The following is a 16,041-nucleotide window of genomic DNA, read 5'->3' on the forward strand; positions in this document are numbered from 1 at the left end:
ACTATTTTTTTTCTTTTTTCCATATTCATTATATATAATTTACATTCACCATTTATATAATTATTTATTACAAAATTATTTTAAAGGATAAATCAACTAAAAGTGAAATCATTGATAAAAGATAATTAAATAAATATTACATCACAGTCAAATTTAATTTAAGTACCATCTAAATATTTAACTTTCGCCTCTATTCTCCCAATAAATGCTCGATTAATGCATTACGAAGTGCGAAATGCGCATCTTTATTTTATATATTGTTAATTTTCTTTTTTAAATTTTAGTTTTCACTTTTCAATTTTAGCAACATTAGATATCTTATATTTGTATTTTTTATTTTTAAATAATAGTTATATTTCTTTTTATACAATTATAATAATAATAATAAAATTAGCCTCCTCTTTATACCCACAACTATTCAGAATTTCTTCCCGAGAACATCCAACATATTTCCAGATTTATACTTGCTAACATGAGCTCCAAAGTGAGCAATTACCTCATACAAGATGAACCTATAGGGAGTTGAATGCTTACTATTGGACATGTTTGCCACTCTATCTATGATCATTACCACATGAAAATTTATCTTTTCTTCCCTCTCCAGTAGATCCATATAGGTCATGTCAACAGCATTGGCTTCATGTCTTCTTTCCAACCTTCTTAGCACAAGCTTGTGTACAAATTCAAATAGTAGTTTGTGAAAATGAGACATTTTCCTCTTCCACAATTTTCTATGTTTCTTCCCCTCTTTTCTAGAGAATTTTTTGGTGACAAACAAAGGAGTGATTCCTTCTTCTCTGATTGGCCAGATTCCCTTCACATATTCACAGTAACCAGTGGCAGTAACCCTGAATATCTCACCCAGCTTCTCCTCATCAAACACAATGTCGATGTCTCCTACTATGCTTGTTATCACTCCTTCAACTGCACGGCAGGGGATAAAAAATTCCACTACTTTTTTTAACAGAATCTCTTGTCTTGTTTTAGAAATAGGTTCTTCCACCTTGTTTCTCTAGTTTCTGAACCAGCTCTGTCGTTCCATTTCTATTGACAACTGAAATTATCTTTCCTCTCAGTACCTTAGCCTTAAAAGCCTTCAAGATTGTGGCATTTTTTCTCCTTTCTCTCCAAAACTAGTTATCTTACCACCATCTTTTTTCATATTTTTCACTTTCTTCTTCTTTATTACTCAAACCTCCCACCTTCATCAAGTATCTCAATCGGATCTCCGGCAATACCGGATTCTTTTTTCCTTTCCTCCTTCTTTCAAGCTCTTCAAGAGATGTAGCCTCAGCCTACTTCTTGCTTCCCCTGGTATATGACCTTCTCCTAAGGGTAGGCATAGAAGCTGGAGTTGTCTCCTTCACACAGCTTCATTGTCTATTAGGGAGCAGCTATTGACTCAAAAGTCATCAGCTGGTGCCTTGTCTTCTCTGCAGGTCTCATCTTTGTATTAGAACATAATCTATCCTCCACTATCTCCTCTCTACCTGCTCCAAAATCATGTCCTTGTTTCCTCTCTACTGAAGTTCCAACTTCCACACATGGTTCTCCCTGAATATCATTACCCAAAGATTCATTCACACCATCACCCTCATTCACAGTCACCTCAGCTGAAGTTTCATCTTCCACACACGGTTCCCCCTGAGTATCAGTACCCAAGGGCTCACTCAAACCATCACCCTCCCTCAAGTCACCTCTCTTTCCTTTTCAGAAGCCTCTATAGTACCAACAACCCTAGATTTTCCCCCTTTTAACTAGTGTTTTCCCCAACCATATCCCTAGAAATGGTTTCTCCATTTTTACTCACATCTTCGCTAGGCACAACCCTAGATTATTCTCTACTTATTGTTCCCAGATGTACTTTCTAATCTATTAGCAGTGAGGTTTTTAGCTATTATCTCAGTTTTCGATATGGGAGAGTTTGGTTTTGCTTGTGTTTCCTCCTTGTTTGAACTGGCATCTGGATCATTTCCCAATTTTACCCTCCTTTCACATCTCTCCATCTTTCGTTGGGCTTCTACCCACGTACACTGCTTATCCTCCCTCTATCAGTGGCTTCCTGCTTATCCTCCCTCTATCAGTGGCTTCTTTTTTACGACCGTCTTCTTCGTCATCGTGGTTATCTAACTTGAAAGAGATTCACGTGAGACGGAAGGATTTTGGGTGTTTTCAGATCGAGTTTTTAGTGCTCGAAGTTTAGGTCTGGAATTTGAGGATCTGGGTATTCTAATGGCTGATTTAACGGGAGTAACGGGTGTTGCACCCTATTTTGCACAGGTCAAATTAAATTCTTATTTCTTATAAGACCAAGCTCTTGATCATCATCCTGCACATTTTTCTCAATAGAAGGATTAGATTCGTTAAATACGACATGCACATTTTTTTCAACACACATAGTTCAGTTATTAACAACTTTATATACCTTACTATGTGGTGAATAACGCAAGAATACTCCCTCATCACTTCTAGCATCAAATTTTTCTAGAGCTTCTTTGCTATTATTGTGAATATTACATTTTCAACCAAAAGCTCTAAGATGTGATACGTTAGGTTTTCTTCCCTTAAGTAATTCATAGGGAGGTTTCTCTAGATGGGGTCTAACCATGCATATGTTTAGGAGGTAACATGCGGTGTTAATAGCTTTTGCTTAAAAGTTCTTAGGCAAAATCCACTAGCTGAAGACCCAGTTTCTTTTGGATTATTCTGAGAAATATGCCAAAAATATCAAAAGTTCCATCTTTACCGGAAAGAAAGAGGGTCCAGGTGTGTTAGGGTAGTCTTCAACTATCACCAGAATGTATCTTTTGCCACCTTTACTCATAACCCTCATCGGACCTCAAAGGTCCATGTGGAACAACTCCAAGGGTCTAGAGGTACTGAGAACCTTTTTATATATAAAGCAGGACCTGACATGCTTGCCTTTAACACATGCATCACACACTTTATTATTTTTAAAGCTGATTTTTGGCAATCCCGCAACTGGGCTTTTGAGGCCAGTTTATTAAACTGAGCCAAACTCACATGACCTAGTCGTCTATGCCACAGTAAGGGGTCGTCATCAAGCACACTAAAATAAGTAACTTCATTATCAGGTAGAGACATAATGGATTCAATTTATACATTTTGATATCTATTTACCTTGAGTTTTGTCTCAGCAGATTTTACACTTGCTATAAGACATTCAGCAGCATCAAACAGGACCTTGTTCCCCATGTCACAAATCTGGAAAACACTCAACAAATTGTAGTTCAACCCATTTATACAATACATATTTTTTATAACTTTAGAGAGTGACTTACCAAGCTTACCTATCCCTGCGATTTCACCTTTTTACCATTCCTTAAAGCCACATCCCAACCTTGAAAGGCGGTTAGTGAGTGGAAACTTTTCTTCCTCCCTGTCATGTGTCTTGAGAAGCCACTATCAATATGCTAGTCTTGGGTGCTTCATCTTACTTTACCCTACAAAATATATCCAGAGTTAGATTTAGGAACGCAGACTAGCTTGGGTCCCCACTTGTGATTAAAGGGATGAATCAAATATTTTTCGTCCATCTTGGTAAGATAGAATTCATAGCAAAGGAAGTCTTTCTTTTCTTTTGATTTTGCAATGCAACCTTTTTATTTTGAGCATTGAACAACGATAAGCAAATTTCCCTAGAGTCCAATGTGTACATATCTTACTAGATGCAGAAGCCAAATACTTAGGATTGACCCTAGGGAAAGGTTTGTAGTATCCTAACCTTGTTTTATTTCTCTAGTGGGTTTGGTTCGGCTATTCTATAGCCTCTAAGGACCTATTCCACTTGGAGGTTCTAGTTAGTTCATATTTTGCATGTTCAGGTCCTCTTGAATTACTTTATTTTGTTCAACTCGGTTGTATAAATTTTCTAGTTCAAAATAATTTTTCAAGGGACTTTTGAATATCACTATTCTCACATTTTCCTTTATATGGTGCTTCCTTTAATTTCTCATTTTCAAATTTGAGTGCCTCAATTTCAAATTCTAAAATAATATCCTGTTGTTCAAAATGTTGTTTTTCCCTTTTGAGTTTAGACGTGTTGAGCTCAAGATTATGGCATTCAAATTTAACAGTTAAAAAGTCATTGGACAATTCTTGTTTGTCAACACTCACTTTTTCAATCTGATTAATTAATGAGAGCGCCATGGCAGACAGTCTTTTCTTAGGAAGAATATGAAGATTATCTTTAAGGTCAGGGACATTTAACTCCTCATTTCCAGCTTCAGATTCAGAGTCACTCATGGACATCATAGACACGACATCACCAATGTTAACCTTTTCAGGATCGGCGCTTATCAAGACCATTAGTGCCATGTTTGAATGAGTTTCTTCATGCATTGTGAGCACCCTTTTTAGATTTTATTAGCAGTATTGCATGTAGAAATCCTTAATCTCCTTAAGACTAAGAACGTTATACAGAATCAATTTAGTATTGGAATTTTTCTCTAGCAGCATCTTGTCATCAGTATTGAATTTGCTTTGGCAACTTCCTTTCCTTTGTTATCAATCTTAGATGGAATAAAAGTTCCCTAAGTCATAATCATCTATAGATCAAAGTCCTCAACTTGTAAAAGGGTTTTCATTATATCCTTCCACCAACCACAGTGTTGTCCGGTGAACGGGGGTGAACGATTTATTGGAATTCCCTCAGGCCAGGTTTATTAATTATCTCCTTCAGTCATAGCGAACAAGGACAATGGCCCATCTGTATCTTCATCTTCATCTTGCTTGGCATTACTGTAGTCTTCATATACAACCACGAATACTTGCTTCATGGCCTCCTCTACAGCCTTGATTTTAGCTACCTGAGCGTTATTTTAAACAGAGCCAAAACCATCGTCCTTCGTTAGGTCCTTCTTTTATTTTTTGAAATGCTCCTTTTCCCATTCAATTTTTTACCGTGGGCAATCCTTGACTTTGTGGTCAATCTTCCCGCATTCATAGCAACCATTGAAGTTTGTCATTTTTAGAGCCTTTGATTTTCTAGGAGCCTCTCTTTTTAAGTTTCTTTTGAATTTTTCAAAATCCTCTCTGCCCAGTAGACTTATATCATTTTCTTCTTCTTCATTAGAACCATCAACTTCAGATGCCTTGAGTATGAGTTCTTTGTTTCTCTTGGAGTCATCTTTCTTTAACTATATTTTTGCCTTCTCATATGTTCTCAGATTTCCAACTAGTTCATCCAGGGTGATTGTACTCAATTTTATTGCTTCTTGAATTGCATGGACTTTTTTTTCCTATGAAGCAAGAATTATTCTAAGAACCTTTCTTACCAACTTCTCAGATGTAGAAGTCTTTCCAAGTGATCTCAACTCATTTATAATGACTGTAAACCTAGTGATCATATCTTGGATTGGTTCAGCATCTTTCATGGTAAACAGTTTATAGTTTCTCAAAAGCATGTCAATTCTGGATTGCTTCACTTAATATGTTCCTTCATGTGTAGTTTGTAAGGTATCCCAAATCTCTTTTCCGTTAGTTCATGCTAAAACTTGGTTGTACTCATTAAGACCCAAGAAACAAATAAGTATCTTTTTAGCTTTGGTAATTTTCTCCATAAGTTTGAGATCAATATCATTAAACTCACTTCTTTCCTTGGGAACTTCTCTTTCTCCAGCTTCAAGCTTGATGGGAATGTTTGGTCCAGCCAAAATAATATTAATCTTCGGCGATTAAGAAGTTCTCAATCATAGCTTTCCACCAATTGTAGCACTTCCATCGAATAACAGTGAACGTATGGTAAACTGACTCTCATTTATCCCAGGTAGTGCACTTATCTTGTGAATCTCTTGAAGATGTAAGCTTCGTAATTGAGAACCTGTTTTGATACTAATTGTTAAAATTATACACCATTTATAAACTAGAGAAGGGTGAATAGTGTATTGACCAATTAATTTTTTCTACCATAACTTGGTTCTTAAAATGGTTCTTTTAATTCATGTAACTAATAAATGTGAAAAATAAATAAGACCTAAATTTTATGTGGGAAACTTCATTGCTCAAGGGAGTAAAAGCTAAGACCCAACTCTGAGATTTTCCTCATAAACTTCACTAAAAACAACGAGCAGTTTCAGATTACATAACTCTTTTATAACCTAAGAGATTAAATCTAGTCGCTCAACAGCCTGCAGTCAAACTGGTCGTAGCTACTCACTCCAATATAATTTCTTAGTCTAAAACAAAAGATTGTCACTCAATAGTTCTTACAAATAGCTTCTAATACAAGCAAAATAATATTACAACTCAAAATACTTATTACGAGATCAAGACAAAATGAACTAAACTTGAATAATCTCTCGAATTGGGTTCTTCAATTTGCCTTACTCTTGGTTCTTGCAAAGTTACTGCTCACAAAAAGGATATCTTAGATTTGTGTATGGGTGTGCAGCCAGTGCAGAAATAAACTTGTACTATATATATAAATACATAGTAGATGGCTAGGAATAGAAGAGTGTTAACCAAGTTACACCAAATCTCCTAACCCAAGCAAATAAAGGAAGTAAAAAAGATATTCCCTCAATCTTCCAAAGAAGTAAAATTTACTTCCAAAAGTACTTACTTAAATCTTGGCCTAAACTCAATCCATAAAGATCTGCCTAGATTTCCTGACATTATCACGTGGCTGCGAGGCCAGCATAATATAAATACTTCCTTTTCAGGCGCGAAAGTAAATTCCGTTTTCGCTAGGACTCTGAGTTGTGCAGGAACTACCAGTTGACCCAAGGTCTGAGACTCAACACGTAACATGCTTGTTGATCATCAAACTCAATTTCCAACAATACCTACGTGCATCAGAACATATCCGATTGTGTGACAAGTATGGACAATCCATATAGGTGTTGAGATATATACTATTAACCATGAACTTTGGTTTGGATATAGTATTTATTATGAAACAATTATTTATTCAATTTTAATAAAGTTTTAAATAGATCATATATTCCTTTGTGTCCTTTACTTATATAGTAGATGATTTAGTGCATAGAGTTCAGCTTATACACGGAAGATTAAATCATCGGTTCTTATAAGTATAAAGATCATGTTCACAATCTAATGATGGAAGTGGACAAATCATCAGGAATGATTATAGTACAAGATTAAATATATTTTATCTTGATTATGGGAATGGTTTAATTCTGACTTCTTGTGCTAGTACATTTTGTATGTATTGAACGGACCAAGTAGAGATAAGTATTTTATACTGAATTAATAAAATAAATTCTCTAGCCATTAAATGTACTTATACTCTTAATCTTGATATAATTATTATTATTAGTTGTGTATATTACGATTGTTTTGATTTATTAAAAGGTAAGACTCTTTCTTGGGTCAATATGCCTGGTAAATTGGACAATAATGATATACATTGGCAAAGTAATAGTTAGTTGATGGAATCCATGTCTCGGTCTAGAGATTGATGATACACCTTTATGAAAGCTTATAAGTTTTCATGTGTAAACCCTGCAGGTGGATTTTGTATCCGTCACATGAAATAAGTTAAGCGAAAGCCTAAAGGAAATATCAATGAATAAATTGTCAATAATTTAATTTATTCGATTAGTATCTGAATCTCAACATGGGGAGTTAAATAAGGTTTAATGGAAGAATTTCAAAATTGAACTGAGGAGTGCAGTTACGAATTTTTAGTGGAATAATTCGTAATTTATTATGGTAGTATTAATTCGGATATTTCGAATTAAGTCGATAATAGGAAGCCTCGTTAATTAAATACTGCGATCCCTGCTGTGACCGAATAATTAGGAATTAAAAATGGAATTATATTTCTTGGTGGAAAAGTAAGACCCAACAGGTTTAGGAAAAGGCTTTAAACCCTAAAACCTGTGGCTATATAAAGGGTCTTATTCCATAAGGAGGCTATGGTTTTACTATACAGTTTTCCTAGGAGAAACTCGCCCACACAAGTTTCGCTTATTCCAGTCATTATTCGGGTCACACAGCAAAAGACTGTGGAACTGGAGGATGATCCCGTGGACGTTTTCGCTCTTGCTTGGAGGCTCTTTTCGCGATCGCTGTCACGCTTCAAGAGATAAGTATCGATTTTATGGTTGATTAAAATCTGTGATTATGTGTTGTATATATTACATGCAATTGATCCGGGCTATTTGCTTCCGCTGTTTATACCTGTTTTCCATCAATAAGGTCGCTTATATGTTGCACCTTGGCTTTGCTCCAGGTGTTAAGTAGGTATACATCTGGGGTTGACTCCAAATTGTAAAGAAAATCATGTAGAGAAATATGAATTTCAGGTTTCTGCCAATTCTTGGTATTTTTTGTAAGTGGCTCTGTCTCTCTTCGTTTACTTGCTGCAGCCTGCAGTTGGAGGGATCCAAGTAGTCTGCAAATACTTTTGGTGCTTTCGCGCTATTTACTCATATTCTTTGTGCTTGATGATTTCGTCCTCACTTAAACATACAATGTCTCACCTTATGAATTTTCAGGTTTTCTGCCAATTCTTTGTCCTTTTTTTTTGGGGGGTTTTCTTTTAATTCTTCTGTCTGTCTTTCTTTTAATTGCTGCACTTAGGACGGACAATAGTAATTTATAAGGTTTTGGTGCTTTCATGCCACACATAGTCTTCTTGATAGTTTCATATTTCCTTAAGGTTAGTTTTCTATGACAACTTTGTATACGGTGAAATCAGGTGCCCCGATTTAATGGGCTCGAAGGCTCATATTGAGGAACAGAAGACTTGCGTCGAGGAATAGACTCACTATGGACCGAGTTAGAGCCTCAGGACGGAGTACGAGGCTCGGAGAACTAAGTGTTCGAGGAATATCGGAGCCTTATATGACCAGCCTCGAGATAATGTCATTATGGATTTGTAACAGAGTGAGAAAGATTCCTGCCACGTCCCCAAGATCGTGGCGTAAATCCCGGAATAGATTTGTACGAATCCGTACTAAGCGGTTAGACAGCTATCCCAATAAGATTCTTTACTGTAAATAGAAATGTACCTTATTTAGGGTTCCCCTATTATATAAAGGGGATCCCAATCATTTGTAACAATGATCATTCATTGGCAAAGAATATATTCACTTACTTTCTCGCTCATTGTTCATCAGAATTGTCCTTTAGCTTATTATTCTTGCTTTACTGTTCTTGATTCACCTCGAGGTCATCTTAGCTCGAGGTCGAGACTGGCCTACATACTGGTTTGGTTTTACTTATTTCCTTCATTCATATGTTAGTTTTCTTGGTTATTAATTGGTATTGAACTAAATCACATATCTTTAAAATCATAAATCAAATTTAATTGTTACTCGTATTTTCGTGGTAAACAGTTTGGCGCCCACAGTGGGGCTAAAGAATAGTGATTATTTCAGTACTGATTCTGATAACACACGTTATTTTCACACTTGTTCTTGTCAAGATTTTTTGTTCTCGGGTTAAAACATGTCAAACTCGCAAAACGCACCCGTGCACGGCGATGAGGGTCTTGGATTTCATGGGGAAAATAACAATGTAGGGGTCGGTGTACCACCGATTAACCCTGTGGAAGTGCCAAATGGGGAACCAGTTGATGTTAGTTCGCATATTGCTTTGGATTTGGATTTAGGCGCGGACCCCGAAGGAACTGTACGTAGGGAAGCCCAATCTGGTGGCCAAGGAACACAAGGTATAGGAGACGGGGGAGTCAGCCTCCAAGTAATATTCGAAATGCTACAAGCTCAACAGATTGCTATCGCTCAGCTTCAGAGCCAGCACAAAACTCCAAGTGTAGTCGAACTAGAAAACACTCGACGTACTGAGCCGATACCGGAAAAATCAAACGGTAATGGCTCGGGGACTGAGCCCACAATTATGAGGATGATCGAGGAACTCACCAAGAGAATCGAGTTCGGGGGGAAGAAGATTGAGGATAATGACAAGAAAGTTGAGACTTATAACTCCCGTGTTGATCAAATACCGGGGGCACCCCCGGTCTTGAAAGGTTTGGATGCCAAAAAGCTCATACAAAAGCCATTCCCTCCGAGTGCGGCTCTGAATCCCTTTCCTAAAATGTTTTGGATGCCCGATATACCTAAATATAACGGGACAAACGACCCTAATGAACATATTTACGTCATACACTTGTGGTATTAAAGGAAACGACTTGAATGATGATGAGATCGAATCAGTATTATTGAAAAAATTTGGGGAAACTTTGTCGAAAGGAGCCATGATTTGGTATCACAACTTGCCCCCGAACTCTATCGATTCATTTGCTATGTTAGCAAACGCTTTCGTGAAAGCACATGTCGGGGCCATAAAGGTGGCGACAAGGAAATCGGACGTTTTTAAGATAAACAGAGGAACAATGAGATGCTAAGGGAGTTCGAATCCTGATTTCAAATGGAGCGAATGGAATTACCATCGGTCTCGGATGACTGGGCAGTACAGGCTTTTATGCAGGGTTTAAAACGAGCGGAGTTCGATCGCGTCACGACAATTAAAGTAGAATCTGATCGAGTACCCAGATGTGACGTGGTCGGACGTACATAATCGTTACCAATCAAAGATCAGGGTCGTGGACGACCAGTTGGGAGCCCCCTCGGGTTCAGTTCATCCTAATAGATTGGTAGTTAAGCCCCTTGAGGGATACGGACAGGGAATCAAGATCAAACAAGGAACGCTATTAGCCATATATCGATCGGAGAAACAACGGGTCGGGGCGTAAAGCTTCTCGGAATGATCGAAGAAATGATCGAGGTCAAAACTCTCGGGGACTCATGAGTAAGGATGGTTTTATAAACATATCGACCCCACGGAAGCACCTCGATTGTCGGAGTATAATTTTAGTGTAGATGTATCGGGGATCGTGTCAGCTATTGGAAGAATCAAAGACACCAGGTGGTCAGGCCTATACAAACCGATCCTTCTCAAAGGAATACTAACTTTATGTGTAAGTATCATGGCACACATGGCCATAGAATCGAAGACTGTAGGCAGCTGAGGGAGGAGGTAGCTCGGTTGTTCAACAAAGGTTATCTTCGAGAATTTCTCACTGATCGAGCTAAGAACCACTTCAGGGAAAGAGATGCAAACTGAAAAAATGAGCAGGAGGAACCGCAACACGTAATTCATATGATCGTTGGCGGTGTCGATGTTCCACAAGAGCCTATATTCAAATGCACCAAGGTTTCGATAAAACCAGAGAAAAACAAACTCGGAGCTATGTGCCCGAGGGCGTCCTATCATTCAATGACGAGGAAGTGGAAGGCATATCTCAGCCACACAATGATGCCCTAGTAATTTCTATTTTGTTAAATAAAATCAAGCTAAACGTGTTCTAGTGGATCCAGGTAGCTCGGCAAACATAATCAGATCGAGGGTCGTACAGCAGCTCGACCTCCAGGACCAAATTCTACCAGCATCTCGAGTCCTAAATGGCTTCAACATGGCAAGCGAAACAACAAAGGGGGAGATAATCCTACCAGTGAACGTGGCCGGGAGCATCCAAGATACAAAATTCCATGTCATCGAAGGTGACATGAGGTATAATGCACTCCTCGGGAGACCATGGATACACAACATGAGGGCAGTACCTGCAACCCTTCATCAGATGATGAAATTTCCAATATTGGATGGTGTAAAAACGGTTTACGGAGAACAGCACGCTGCAAAGGAGATGTTTGCAGTCGAAGACGTGATACTGGTACCAACACCTTCGACCTCAGAAAAGTCAAGCACCAAAGATAAGCAGACGACTCAATAGCAATCACCGCCCCCAGCCTCGACCGAATCAGAGCAGCAGGTAACCGTAGACGAAGAAGAGGATCTCCTTACTCCTCGAACTTTCATTATTCCCGAAGAGTCTGATGTAACCAAGTCGACGGTCGAGGCACTGGAACAGGTCATACTGATCGAATACATGCTTGAGAGAAAGGTATACCTGGGTACGGGTTTAACCCCTAAACTCAGGAAAAAACTCATTCAATTTCATATTGATAATATGGATTGTTTTGCTTAGTCCCATTTAGACATAATAGGGACCACCAGAAATAACAATACACTGGCTAAGCCTCAACCCTAGGTTCAAACCGGTAAAGCAAAAAAGGAGGCCCTAGTCCGAGGTGAAGCATGCATTCATAAAGGATGAGGTAACCAAACTTCTTAAAATAAGGTCTATTCGGGAGGTAAAATACCCCGAATGGCTAGCCAATGTAGTTGTAGTTCCTAAAAAGGGAAACAAACTTAGAATGTGCGTAGATTATAAGGACTTAAACAAAGCATGCCCTAAAGACTCTTTTCCATTGCCTAACATCGATCGCATGATCGATGCCACGACCGGCCACGAGATACTAACCTTTCTCGATGCCTACTCCAGGTATAATCAAATCCAAATGAACCCGGAGGACCAGGAAAAAACCTCATTTATCACTAAGTTTGGAACATACTGTTACAATGTAATGCCCTTCGGGCTAAAAAATGTTGGAGCAACATACCAACGCTTAGTTAACAGAATGTTCGAAGAACCGATAGGTAAATCAATGGAAGTTTACATTGACAATATGTTGGTTAAGTCCCTGCGCGCAGAGGATCATTTAACTCACTTGCAGGAAACATTCAAAATCTTAAGGAAGTACAACATGAAGCTTAACCCAGAGAAATGTGCCTTCGGGGTCGGTTCGGGCAAGTTCCTCCGATTCATGGTATCAAATCAAGGGATCTAAATCAACCCCGACAAGATCAAGGCCATCGAGGATATCACTTTCGTAGATAGTGTGAAAGCCATACAAAGGTCAACAGGATGAATAACCACCTTGGGTCGATTTATTTTGAGGTCATCGGATCGAAACCACAGATTCTTTTCCTTGCTCAAAAAGAAAAAGGATTTCGCATGGACCCCGGAATGCCAGCAAGCATTGAAGGATTTAAAGCGATATTTATCGAGCCCACCTCTACTTTACACTCCTAAGGTATACGAAAAGATTTACTTATATTTGGCAGTGCCCGAGATAGTGGTAAGTGGGGTATTGGTTCGAGAAGAGCAAGGTACGCAATTTCCTGCTTATTATGTAAGTCGAGCTCTAGGTGATGTTGAAACTAGATATCCACACGTAGAAAAATTGGCACTTGCATTAATAAGCGCATCTAGAAAGTTAAAGCCATATTTTCAGTGTCATCCCATATGTGTGCTGACCACTTATCCCCTTCGGAATGTTTTGCATAAGCCCGAACAGTCGGGCCGGTTAGCCAAATGGGCCGTCGATCTTGACGGGTACGATATCGAATATCAACCCCGAACAGCCATCAACTCTCAAATCTTAGCTGACTTCGTGGCCGATCATGCCGACCCTCGTACCCAAAGTGGAGAAAGAACTTCTGCTAAAGTCGGGTACATCATCGGGGGTATGGACCTTTTTCACGGACGGAGCCTCGAATGTGAAGGGGTACATGCTTGGCATTGTTTTGAAGCCGCCAATAAGTAGTATTATTAGACAATCTATCAAAACTTCTAGGTTGACTAATAACGAGGCCGAGTATGAGGCCATGATTGCATGTCTCGAGCTAGCTAAAAGCTTGGGGGCATAAGTCATTGAAGCCAAGTGCGATTCTCTGTTGGTAGTGAACCAAGTAAACAAAAGTTTCAATGTTCGAGAGGATAGGATGCAAATATACTTGGATAAGCTACAGGTAACTATGCATCGCTTCAAGGAATGGACCCTAGATCATGTGCCTCAAGAGCGAAACAGTGAGGCCGATGCACTTGCCAACTTGGGGTCATCAGTAGAAGAAGATGATATTGTTCCGCGGACTGTCGTCCAATTATCGAGATTTGTGGTCGAAGAGGGTCATGCCGAGATAAGTTCTACGAGTTTGACTTGGGATTGGAGGAATAAGTATATCGATTATTTGAAAAATGGAAAGCTCCCATCGGATCATAAAGAGTCAAGGGCTCTACGAACCAAGGTTGCTAGGTTCACATTGGATGAAGATGGAACATTGTACATGAGGACTTTCGATGGACCATTGGCGATATGTTTAGGGCCGGGGGATACCGATTATGTTCTACGAGAAATCCACGAAGGCACTTGTGGGAATTACTCCGGCGCCGAGTCTTTGATCCGCAAAATTATTAGAGCAGGGTATTACTGGGATAGCATGGAAAAGGACACTAAGGAGTTCGTTAAAAAGTGTGATAAATGTCAAAGGTTCTCTCCAATGATTCACCAGCCCGGAGAGCAACTACACTCAGTCCTATCCCCGCGGCTTTTCATGAAACGGGGAATGGACATAGTCGGCCCTCTACCAACGGCCCCAGGTAAAGCTAAATCCATTTTGTTTATGACTGATTATTTTTCTAAATGGGTGGAAGCACAGGCCTTCGAGAAGGTCAGAGAAAAGGAAGTTATTGACTTCATCTGGGACCACATCATATGTCGGTTCGGGATACCTGCCGAGATTGTATGTGACAATGCAAAGCAATTTTTCGGCAACAAGATAACGGAGTTCCTCGAACCTCACAAAATAGAGAGGATCTTATAAACACCGTACCACCCAACCGGGAACGGACAGGCCAAGTCAACAAACAAAACTATCATTCAAAACCTAAAGAAAAGGTTGGATGATGCAAAGGGAAAATGGAGAGAAGTTCTACCCGAGGTCCTTTGGGCATATCGAATGACATCAAAGTCCAACACAGGGGCTACTACGTTCTCTCTAGTATATGGCTCCGAGGCCTTAATCCCGGTCGAGGTCGGATAACCCAGCGCTAGGTTTCTACATGCATCGGAGGAGTAAAATCACAAGGCTATGAATACTAGCCTCGAGCTATTTGATAAAAAACGAGAAGTTGCACTTGTTTGGATGGCGGCGCAAAAACAAAGAATAGAGAGATATTATAATAGAAGGACTAACCTTCGACACTTCGCAATCGGGGACTTAGTTCTACGGAAGGTCACCCTCAATACTCGAGACCCGAATGAAGGGAAATTGGGCCGGAATTGGGAAGGACCGTACTGAGTCATCGGAGTTGTCGGTAAAGGATCTTACAATCTTGGCACAATGGGAGGCGAGCAACTGCCGAACAATTGGAATGTATCACTACTCAAACGATACTATTGCTAAGGTATGACCTTCTCCTTTTGTCCATTTGAATTTAAAACTAACTCATTTCATGTGTTCGATCGAAGACATCGAGGGCGCCTTTTACACGAAGACCTTAGGTTTTAAAGCACACGTTGCACTCTTTTTCCCTTAGATCGTATTTTGTCCTAAATGGGTTTTACCGGCGAGGTTTTTAACGAGGCAACAACTATGTGCTACCTAAGGAGAATTCAACAGTATCCAAAGCTTCTTTTCAATCAACCTTGAATACTGGGGGGCATCACCCTCGCAGATTATATTTTCGAGGAAAATACTTCACGCCAAAGGAGGTCTCAATAGGAAAACTTTGTAATGGTCCAAACGGTAAGATGAACCGTGTCTATATAGAATAATCGAGCCCCAACGGCAAAACATATACGCATGTACCAATTATTCAAAGAAGCATTCTTTCTATATCAAAACACTTTGTGTCTCAAAGAAATTCGCTATTATACGAACATCATACTTGTGATTTTGCAAGAAACAGCTCAAGGGCCAAAGCACGAATATACCTCGAATACTTGGGGACTGTCATCAACAGTCAACATATTCAAGTCATCTAAACTCGAATTCATAAACTCAAAGAGGCATCCCTTCGATATAAAGGCCAAGGCCATCATACTCGGGACTAACCTTTCGAACAATTTCAAAAGGTTATCGGGAAACAATTCCAAGAGACATACCCAAAGGCTACGGCCACATTAAAGACTACGGCCATATGAAAAAGGCTACGGCTGAAATAGTGCGGCTCGGAGACGTCCGACTTCCGCCATAAGTGAAAGGCCTTCAAATACTTTGAAAAACCGGTTAAATCAGGCTACCCTTGGCAAAAGCAAATAAAAAAGGGCTTCGATAAAATCAGCCCTCGAATAACTTAAAGACTTGGATAACATCAGCCTTCGAAAAAATCCTCAAGAGGTATTTTAA

Source organism: Nicotiana attenuata, chromosome 5, assembly GCF_001879085.1.
Source record: "Nicotiana attenuata strain UT chromosome 5, NIATTr2, whole genome shotgun sequence".
Classification (NCBI taxonomy): Eukaryota; Viridiplantae; Streptophyta; class Magnoliopsida; order Solanales; family Solanaceae; genus Nicotiana; species Nicotiana attenuata.